The following is an 8,985-nucleotide window of genomic DNA, read 5'->3' on the forward strand; positions in this document are numbered from 1 at the left end:
GTCTTCAACAGGGGAATCCTCATGAAGGGAAACACAGCTTCAGCAAATAGCAGCTGTTGGTGTAGTGGGATGCAGCACGCGGCTAAATCAAAATGCTCCCACTTGTGCCAGTGCTGCTGCTGGCACCGCACTGGGAAGCGCCTGTGAGCCGTGCCCACTTGTGTGCGGTTGCCTTGGAGGCAATTGAGTAAGAGTGTAAATGTGTGAGGTTTTTCTCTGAAGAATAGGTGGGGTTATTAGCATTTTCACACAATGTTCGGAGCAAGGAAGAGCACCTGCCAGCAGCCGGTTGGTTTAGCACACGTTGCAGCCACTAGTGAGGCATTCAGAGTAATTTCCATTGCATCCTGTGAAAGGTGGGGGGTTAGAACACGAGACATCCAAGTGCTTGTTATTCCGTGCAGGTTTCTGAATGCAGTGTTATTAATTGCAGGTGCTCTCTCGGTGCCACGTGGCCCAGAGCTGCAATTCCCTTCAATGCACAAATCGGCAGGAGGCTGAGGACAGTTCAAAAGGCAGCTCTCCATAACTTCAAATTAAAACAAAAACAAAGAAAACACTGCAAACAGCCCATGGCATATCATTAGATAATGGTACTTCAGCACCTGAACAGGTACAGCAGGTCTGGGCAGAAATCCACACCTTAAAAAATGAAGAAGTGCCTGCCATGTCAGCAACAGGACAGCTGGTAATGGCACGGTGTTTGTCAGTGCTGGAGATGAGCCATGCTCAGCACACAGAGGTGCTGCTGGCATTCTTCAGCAGTGATGCAGGGAAGGGCTCACCACTGCCCTGCTCCCCAAGTCACCTCCTGCTGCTATCGGAGCCAAAATCCGTGCTGCAGGAGGTGGGACGGGTAAGTACAGGTTGTGCTCAGCTGTAGGAATTCATCTTTGTTAGTAACATCTCATCAGAATCAGTGTGGTAAGAGATGTTCCAGTTTCCTCAGTGAGTGGTTCAGCAGAACTGTCCCAGTGTTCTGGCTTTTTCCTTTCGTGTACTTTCCCTTCTCCCATGACCAAATGGTTGATAGTAGCACTGATCCTTAAGAAAGAGCAGAACAGTGTAAATCTACATGGCTGCCTCCTCTAACATATCTCTTGTGCTGGACTCCAGCAGGAGCAGAACCAATGGCAGATGCTGTCCCTGTGAACTCTGATGGCCTGGCAGCCCAACACAAGGGATGCGCAGGATGTGACCCAATCACTTGTTCTGCCTTGATCTTGCTGTTCTGTGATCTTTCTGTAAGAGGGGAATTGGCCAAAAGAAGCAGCAGAAGCTGCAGAGGATACAAGACATGCACTTGTGAGCTGAGCTGCAGCTTCTGGGATTTGCTCCTGGAAAATGGCTTGGAGAGGACAGGTCCCTGGTGTGTGTGAGCAGGACAGCAGTGGTGGTAAGCTGCCAGGGAGGTGACCTGAGCAGAGCTGGTCGTAGCCCTATCCCATGTCACCAGGAATCCTGTCCCTTGTGGGGGGAGGAACATCCAGTAACTTGAGCTGTGCTGGACCACATCAGCTGCACCAAAATAACCCTGGAGAGGTGACCAGCACTCAGACCTGGGCTGTGCGCTCAGTGTGCAGCTGGGCAGCTGGTGCCCAGGTGACAGGACTGGCTGCAGTGGCTCTGAGTGCTTGGTTCAGCCCTGGGCTCTTGCAGCCGGGGCACCCTGCTGGGTTTCCTATGACTTCCATAGGGAAGTTGTAATCCTCAGATGGGTTTTGTGGAACCCAGCCAGCGTGATGCCATCAGGCATTGCACAACGTGCTGGTTGGGCTGGTTGGGTGCGAGGGCCCTGCGGCCGTGCCGACCTCATGCTTTGCGAGCACAGCTCGGAGCCGTGGGTTATTCTGGGCACCTCCTGAAAATATTCATGGATGAGGTGTAGTGCTTATGCATGATGTGGTTACTTGGCTTTTGTGAGCTGAAGCTTGGGCATAACCCGCGCTTAGGTTCAGATGAGCTTCTGTGCCCTCTGAGGAAGGGCTGCTCCGCAGGGAATCTGGGCCCGGCAGTCTCACAGCTCCCACACACCCGGGATTTGGCTGAATTACTCAGCTCCTTGTTGCTGTGTGCATAGGAGTAGCACAGCCCGTGGTGCCGTGCTGTAGCTGCCAGCTGCGTGCCCCAGTGTGCAGCCTCTGCACTCCATCTCCTTGCGTGAAGCCGTGAGGGTTTGGGACATCTCCCTGCACCTCTTGGCACTGAGGACTTGATTATTGCTCTGTTCCCTTGCAGTACCTGCAGATGCAGACTGCCACCCCTCTGTGCAACATGCTAAAGGAAAATCATTGGGGCCCTTCGAAATTCTCCTTGCAAAGCCAGCAGGCACTATTTCCGAGCAGCTGGCTCTCCACTGCAGCAGGCCCTTTCCGTCTGCATTTTCCCCTCTAGACAAGCTCGTTGCCAGGCTGCATGCGATGAATCACGGCCTTCTTTCTGCACTTACCTCGATGCGCAGCAGTGCTCGCCTTCCTCCCATGCTCCCACTCACAAACACGCAGGAGAGGGGAAAAAAGCAGAAAGCTCCATGAGATCCGTGCCCTGTGCCACCCTCCTGTGTCCCTGCCCTGCGCAGGCAGCACTCATAGCTGCAGGATTCCCAGTGCCATCACTGCCCGGGCCCATGAGATCTCCTACAATGTATTTATAGCTCACTGTGCTGGAAATATCCACAGGGTGTCTGATTCCCTGCCCTGGGTTGGTGCCAGTGGGATGGGCTGAGCCCCCCGAGCAGCACTGGGGCAGGGGCTCACTGCCACCCTCGGGGTGTTGCTTCCTTGCTGAAAGCTCACAGAGCTGTGCCATTGCCAGGGTCAGTCACCGAGTAGGGCTCACACAGGACTTTTCATCTCACTAGAAATATTTGCATCCTATTGGGGTAGATTAATAAAGGCAGTGAGGGAGAGATAACAAAGTGTGAGTGCTGTATTGCATAATGAATCCCCACAGAGCACAGGTACTACCAAAACATGCTGAAAAAATGTCCAGATACGGAGAGTTTGCTGGTGGTGATGCCTGAACCAGCCCCCATCTGTGCTGAGGTAACTGTTTCTCAGCAGCTTCCAAGCAAGGCCTCTTCAGGGCTCCTCTTAGCGAGTCAGGTGCTGCGGAGCTGCAGATGCTCACTCACAGCAATAGGTCAGTGCTCAGTGGGGACGTCTCAGCGCTGAGCATTGCACTCAAGCACAAAGCAAGGAAGTGCTTTAATTTATTGCTTTTCTGAAATAGCTCTGTTCTATGAAGCATCAGAGCCGTGTCTGGCCCTGTCCTGCTGCCCCCCACCGCAGCCTGGTCCACAGCAGGCTGCTGCAGGGAGCAGTGCTACTGGTGATGCAGGTCCCAGCAGCAGGGTATCCTGCTGTAAAGTCATTTCATCTGGTGCTTGTTTAAGTCACTACAAGAAAATAGATAAAGGCTATACAATAGGAGGCTCCAGCTACCACTCTTGCAGGCGGGTGCACGCTGGGACCAGCAGCACAGCCAATACGGCTGAAATGCTGCTCCTCTGGCTGGCCTGAATTGGAGCTCTTTCCTTGGACAAAGCGTTCCAGCTCTAATGAGCAAAACCAAACTGGGATCATTCAACCCCAGTTCCCTCCTCTGATGTCACTGGTACCTGATGAGTCATCCTGTGTTGCCATGGTGATGCAGTGATGCTGGAGAGCGTGGGGATGCTGCTGCCCTGCCTGGGGAGCAGAGGCGGCCGAGCTCCCCCCCGGCACTGAGCCCCCCACCCTGCCATGGGCTGCCACACTGCGAGCTGCTGCCCATGGCCCTCTGCCACCACTGAGGCTGACGGGATGCCAGCGGATGCCAGCGGTAAGTCAGCGCCGCCGGGGGTTGTGCTGGCTGTAGGGCATTGACAGGGTCCTACAGAGGCTGTCTCCCAGCAGGACAGGAAGGACACCTTAGGGACATCACCTGAGGTTGCCCTCTGCAGTACGACCCCCTCGATGTGCTCCTGGCAGCCCCAGGGGCTCGTGACCCCAATTCCCAGCAATGCTTTCAGCCAGTCCCAGAGCAAGGGGAGCCAGCACAGGGCAGAGAGGCACAGGGTTGGGGTCTGCATGGGGACTGTGTCAGTGGCATTGGTCAGACATAGTGGGAACAGCAGATTCATGCTTCAACCTGTCCCCATCTGTTCAGAGCCGTGCTGTTAGGAAGTTTGTTTCTGTAATCCCTGGCATGTGTCAAATCCTTTGTACGTGACTAAAGGTGCTGCCTTGCTCAGGGCATCCCAGGGCGTGCTGACAACCCTGTGAGCCCCACAGTGAGGGGACGTGTTGTACATCCCTGGGCATCTCATCCCTGCTGGGGAGTGCTGCCCCACTGCTCAGCTGTTCTGTGCCATGCTGGGGTGCTCACGGGTGCCACCCTGGCTTTGCTTTCTGCTCAGGTTAGAGTTTTATGGTCATAAAGTTCTTGCTGTAAGTAGGGCCTGGATAAGCAGGATTGAGATGTTTCAATTGCTCTGACTAATTTTCACATTAACATATTTCTATAGCTACAGATTTAAGAGCATTAAAGTGCAACATGTGCAAGCTGGCAGGGACCCAAGGGCGGGAGGCAGTTCAGGTTTGTTTTGGCACGTCTGCAGACAGGAGCAGAGGGAAGGACAGGGCTGCCAGGTGAGGAAGGAGCCCTGCAAGCTTGGTAAACTGGGAGCTGCGTCCGGGAAAAAGAGCTGAATAGGCATTGCACCCCATCATCATAACAGCTCAACTCCATACATGTTACCTTCAAAAGCTGAATGAATGAAATACAGTATTGTGGTCTGGAATTAATTGGTTTTCCTTATTTACATGAAAAATATTACACATTGTGTGTGGTTCCCCAAAGCACACAACTCTTGTGTTGCACATTCTTTATGATTACAGAACTGAATATAAGTAATTACTGATAACTGCATTATGCCATAGAAACTGTTCCTGTGTCGTCGTTAATTATGCTGAAGTGACTGCTCTTTTGCTAAGAATAATGCTCTGCTCCCTCTTCTAAAGGTTGAATACATGATGCACTGTCATGGGGATCTATTTTGTCCCAGGGAGAAAAAGGCATTTTGAAACTGTTAGAGCAGCAACTGAATGGGGTTCTGCCCATTCCCTCATTTCATCCTCAGGTTACATTATCCTGGCTTCATTCATTCATGAGACAGTTTTTGACCACATCTTTGTTTACTTAGCGAATTCAGAGTAAGACAACTTTTTTAAACCACAAAACAGAACACCTTTGTGGTGTGTGCTGGGACCCGAGACTCGATTTCTTCAGCCTTCTTCTCTTGCTGCTCCTGGGAGTACATGCAAGAGCCAAGCAAAAGGCAAGAGAGAGGTGAAGCTCTTCCAGCAGAGCCACCCACTCCTGTGCTGTGGCTGGGTGGATGGTGAGCGCTCCACAGCAACGCTAACAAGCACACTGGCAGCTTGGTCCCTGTGGGATGTGGGTTATAAACCAGCTGGAAGGAAGAGAGTGTACTGCATAAACCAGAGCAACGTGGTTTCTCCCTGTTTGCTCAGTGGCTGCGCTGCCTGCAGCGAACCAAGCTTTATGGTGTTTATACGCAGGGTATGGTAAACCTGGCTTGATTGCAGGCAATTTTTAATGAGCTGGTGGAGGGAAAGTCTCTTTTCTGCTAAGTGTGCTTTTCCTGGGGAAAAGAAGGAAGGAAGTGAAATACGGGATATTAGTAACCTTTGGAAAGTGTGCTGAGTCCTAACAGAGGAAAGTAAACTGAGCAGGAGTCGAGCTGTGTATGATACAGACAAGCTTCCCACTGTATTGAAATTCCCAAGTTGTGATTCTTTTTGCCCTGGTTTAACTGGAGCATTACCTGTCTGGTAGAGACATTCCGCTGTGTCCTCCCTCCATAAATAGCTACAGGGAGACAGTGAAGCATAGGATGTCCATGCAGTGTCCTGCAGATGTGCTCTTTCCTTCATCTGAAGGTGCTTTTTGCAGTGCTGAGGGAGAATTCCAATTCACTCTTGGCCTTTCGAACTGGAAGGTGCTACTGCTAATTAGTGCCACCGATGGGTCAGCTCTTGATTCCATCCCAAGGAAGTATCCCTAACCTATACAATCCCAGTGCACAGCAGATTTATATTTCTACAAACAATACATATTTATTTTTTACAATATAATCTGATGTCCTTGGGATGACAAGGGACTGATATTTTGTTTTGATCTCTCATATTGATAAATGAAACATGGTAGAAGAAACTGAAATCCTAGGCATTCTTCCAGTAAAGTAAAAAACAAGCACAAGGGTTAGCTTTGTTACATATAATAGGTGTTGTGCTTGAAAATGGTAATTTGTCAAAGGTATTACCTCCTACTAATTAATCTCAGAGTTCTGCTGGAAGACAGGCTGTGCAGTATTTGTCGGTTCACACGTACACCCACTCGGAATGGTGAAGGGATCCAGGAGAATGCTCTAACAGGAAAATTATTTCATATAGAAAAGCAACGTGTTCACATTTTCCCAAAGCCTTAAAGAATCTTTTATATGGAGTACAGGAAAGAAACAAGTGGTGTGCAAATTAAAGATGAATTTGCTGCTATTGAACTGGGGAGTCATTTATTTTCGCTTGGAAAAAGCAAACCTATTTAGCAATCTACTGAGGATCCTCCCATTTTTAGTGCAGGCTTTTTTATCTCCAGGACAATTTTGAGGATGCTGATGTTAAGAGTTCTTAAACTACAAAGTTCCCCCAAACGTCAAATTCAGCTTTTGCTTCAGGACACACAAATGCCCTAAAGTAGCAGAGTTACACAAGGTATTACCATGAAGGAAGAAGTCACAGCATATTTCTCATCTCTGGAAGACAGTGATTCATAAATGTAAATCCAAAAGACAGCACTGTAAAAACCAAAGGGGTAGAAAGGTAGATAATATAGTCAAGGTTTTAAGTTCAGCTGTAGCCTGTAAAAGGATGGCATTTTCTTTATCCCTAGACTTCCTTCATGCTCTTTTCCCACAGTGTTCATTTTCTTGACCCAAACATTTCCACTTTTTTTTTTTTATTCAGAGTTTCAGGTGTCTTAGTAATACTTGTTTTGCAGGAGAATCTGCAAATCATAATTTGTTTTTAAGTGTTTCTGACCGGTTTAACAACCAGATCCATTCTTCATCTGTAGCAAAAATATATCAGAGGAAAAAGTAGGGCAGTTTTCTCCCAGTGTGTGTCTTCACCCTCACATACAGGTCACCTGCTGAGTCTAAGGGCCGTTCTGTTTCTGCAGCCCAATCCACTACATAAATGAAAACATTCTTCTTGAGTTTAAGGGGATTTGGATTGGGCCTTAATACTTAATCTGAAAACAACAGCAGCTTGTTATAATGGTAACGTCATAAATTGACAGCCTGGTTTAAAAAAATTTGTGTTGAAAACCAAACTCTTCAGGGATTATAAAACAACAAGCAAGTTGTTTGCAAGGGACATCCACTTTAATTGCATGCAATCTTGCAATTAAGTAGGCTGGGATAACCTTTGGACACTAGATCATACTTCCTGATGACATGAAATAGGTTGCCTTGCACTTTGAAAAGATACAGGGAAATGAGTGCTGAATCTTAAGACTGATCCAAGTTAATCAAGAATTTGAAATGTGCGTCTTCCAAAAGATAACGCATGAGATTCATAGCGAAAAGTTAGGTGGGAAGAAGTCAGTCTGCTGTCACCGTGTGTGGCCAAGCTTATCATCACATTTTCACAAGATAGCTATTAAGATAATTCATCGATCCAGTGTGTGCATTAGAGACTCAAACCTCTTAATCATGTAACTTCACTTTTCAGCTAAGCCCCGCTGCCATCAGTGAACCTCATCAGGTCAGTTAATCTGCAGGGTCACCATGCAGGGTGAGCTTGCTGCTTCCAGCAGGTATCTGTGAGCTTTCATAGGGTGGCTACTGGGCAGCAGTGTCTGCAGGGCACCCCGGAGAAGGGCTCTGTGGTGGTTGTGATGGTTTACCTACAGCCAAAAAGAAAAAAAAAAAATCACTGTTTTATGCCTGTCAGACATTTCTTGCTGTTCATCATGACACAAATTATTTGCTGTGGAATGCACGGGCTGCGTAAGCCAGTCTTCTGCCTGGAAACCACCTCTGGCATCCTTTGATCAGGAGCAGATAGCAGCAGATCGAGCCCTGGGGGAGGCTGTTCCTAATAACCTGAGGAGAAGCATCAGGGAGCTGCAACACAAATGGTTCCCACAGGTGTCTGTGGGGCTGGCTGGTGAGGGAGAGGTGCATCCTTCACAGGACGAAGCAAACATCTGACTGCAGCGCTGCAGCAGTTCGTGTGTACCTGGAGGGTTTCCCGGTTAACGATTCACAACGGAGAGCTGGAAATTCTTTGCCATTTATATGCATTTCTGTGCAATAAGGGAGGCAGGGAGGAAATCAGCCGTGCGGCGCAGGCGCTGCGTGGGCACGGGGTGAGCACTGCAGGCCGCAGAGCCCCGCTTTGTGCGTCTGACAACGCGGATCCTTCAGCCGGGGCTCCTCCATCACACGGCTCGGTCCTTCCCCACACACCCGCCGCGCACACGGCGGCGCGGGCCGCCCTCGCTTTCCTCGACGCCCTCGCAGAGCCGGGCTCGCAGCCGTGCGGCCGCTCAGCGCCACAGCCAGCCGTGCGGCAGCAGCGGGGCGGCGGAGCTCCGCCCGTCCCTCGTCGGGAGCGACGCCTCGGTTCCCCGCAGCAGCCCCGAGGCCGCCGCGGATCCCGCATTGCCGCGCTCCCCGTCGCCGTGGTAACGCCGTGGTAACGGTCGCCAAGCGAGGCCCCGCGGTCGGCCCGGCCCTCATCGCGGCGCCTGCGCGGTGCCGGCCGGCACCAAACCCCGCCTTTCTTCTCGCCGAGCGCGCCGCCGCGTCCGGGCGGGAGGCGGGCGGCGGGAGCGCGCATCGAGGCGGGCGCATGCGCGCGCGCGCGGTCCCGAGCGTTGCCAGCCCCGGCCCGGCAGCGGCGGGCTGCCTTCCCT

The 8,985-nt window shown here is 50.8% G+C and overlaps 1 long non-coding RNA gene across 1 annotated transcript; it reads right to left on the bottom strand.

Annotated features, from left to right (window-relative positions):
* Positions 1–5,158: 5,158 nt before the first annotated feature.
* On the bottom strand, positions 5,159–8,909 carry LOC146543131 (uncharacterized). Its single transcript, XR_014887359.1, has 2 exons — positions 8,307–8,909; positions 5,159–7,971 (listed from the first exon to the last, which is right to left on the bottom strand). It is a non-coding gene; the product is annotated as an uncharacterized LOC146543131 (long non-coding RNA).
* Between the last annotated feature and the right edge of the window lie 76 nt (positions 8,910–8,985).

Source organism: Meleagris gallopavo, chromosome 19 (assembly GCF_905368555.1).
Source record: "Meleagris gallopavo chromosome 19, MGAL_WU_HG_1.1, whole genome shotgun sequence".
NCBI classification, from domain to species: domain Eukaryota; kingdom Metazoa; phylum Chordata; class Aves; order Galliformes; family Phasianidae; genus Meleagris; species Meleagris gallopavo.